This window comes from Orycteropus afer, unplaced genomic scaffold, assembly GCF_000298275.1.
Source record: "Orycteropus afer afer isolate SDZICR_OR568_19922 unplaced genomic scaffold, OryAfe1.0 scaffold00113, whole genome shotgun sequence".
Classification (NCBI taxonomy): Eukaryota; Metazoa; Chordata; class Mammalia; order Tubulidentata; family Orycteropodidae; genus Orycteropus; species Orycteropus afer.
Genome location: NW_006921700.1, coordinates 6,298,698 through 6,300,272, shown reverse-complemented (window position 1 = coordinate 6,300,272; position 1,575 = coordinate 6,298,698). Strand labels below are relative to the sequence as shown.

Sequence of the window (1,575 nt, the reverse complement as noted above, 5' to 3'; positions counted from 1 at the left end):
TATCTAGTGTGATAGATCCTGATTACCAAGGGGAAATTGGGTTGGCTTTACATAATGGAGGTAAAGAAGAATATGTCTGGAATACAGGAGATTCTTTAGGATGTCTCTTAGTACTACCATGCCCTGTGATTAAAGTCAATGGAAAATTACAGCAACCCAATTCTGATACGACTGCTAAGGGTCCAGACCCTTCAAGAATGAAGGTTTGGGTCACTCCACCAGGCAAAGAACCATGACCAGCTGAGGTGCTTGCTGAGGGCAAGGGAAATACAGAGTGGGTGGTAGAATAAGGTAGTTCTGGATATCAGCTATGACCACGTTACCAGCTCTAGAAACGAGGACTGTGATTGTTATATTTCTTCATTGTATATGTACATCAAATTTTTGTTTCCTTCTGTTATGAACTGTGAAATGTAAACAAGGTTAATGCACTTTGGTTGTACGTGTGTTAGCATATCATGTTAGATGCAAATATGACTTTATAATTGTCCTTATTTAGAGATTATATATGGTTAAGAAGATGTGTACAACTGCCAAGTTGATAAGGGGTAGACTGTGATAGTTGGGGCTGTGTGTTAACCTGGCTGGACCACAATTCTGTGTGGTTTAAGTTGTTGTGATGTGGTTATTCCCATGATGGGATCAGATGATTATGTTTAAGCAGGCAGTGTGTTGAAAGGGAGTTTCCCTAGGGGTGTGGCCTGCTTCCAGTAAATCCAAGGACATCTGGGAAAAGAGACATTCTTCTATGGATCGGAATTCTGTTGTGCTGCCTAAAACCGTCCATAAGTGAACAGCCCACCACTCAGCCTGGAGATCTTGGATTCGCCATTCATTGGAGTCAATAGCCGGTGTACTGCCTGCCAGCCTTTAGCTCCACAGCCCCTGAGGTTGCAAGAGTCGGGAAAAGCCTCCAGCTTGAAGTTTGGTCCAGGAACTTTGGACTTGCCAGCTTCTGTAAGTGTGTGAGCTATTTTCCTAAGATAAATTTCTCTCTCTCTCTAAGCTTTACTGGTTTTGTTTCTCTGGAGAACCCAGTCTAACACAACATGGATGAACCTAGAGGGCATTATGCTAAGTGAAATTAGTCAATCACAAAAAGACAAATATTCTAGGAGACTACTACTGTAAAAAGTCAAGAAAAGGTCTATACACAGAAAGAAACAATCTTTGAAGATTCCATGGGTGAGTGAGGAAGGGACTGTAAATAACTAATGAGAGGGTAGTCATGTGTTAACTTGGGTGAAGGGAAAGGCAACACATAATAAGGGGGAGATGAGCACAAAATAAGGCAAAGGAAGATATTGGGAGGTACCCAAGAGTTAGAGGCAACAAAGGTAAATACCATTACATACACAATCCTGCATATTGATATCATAAAAACAGTAACAGGAGAGAATATATAGACAGACACACAAGCTGAACAGGTATGGGAAGGCAAATAGGACCACACCCATCAATACGTGTGTATGTGTGTGTGTGTTTAATTCTGCCCATGACAGTCTTGGTTTATGCCTTTTATCCCAGCATAATTATTAATAATATCTACTTTAACTCTCAAACATGCCCCAATTT

The 1,575-nt window shown here is 41.0% G+C and overlaps 1 protein-coding gene across 1 annotated transcript in view; it reads right to left on the bottom strand.

The window, feature by feature from the left end:
* Window positions 1-1,575, bottom strand: part of PIAS2 (protein inhibitor of activated STAT 2) — a 69,023-nt gene that overhangs the window by 61,561 nt on the left and 5,887 nt on the right. The window lies entirely within an intron of this gene.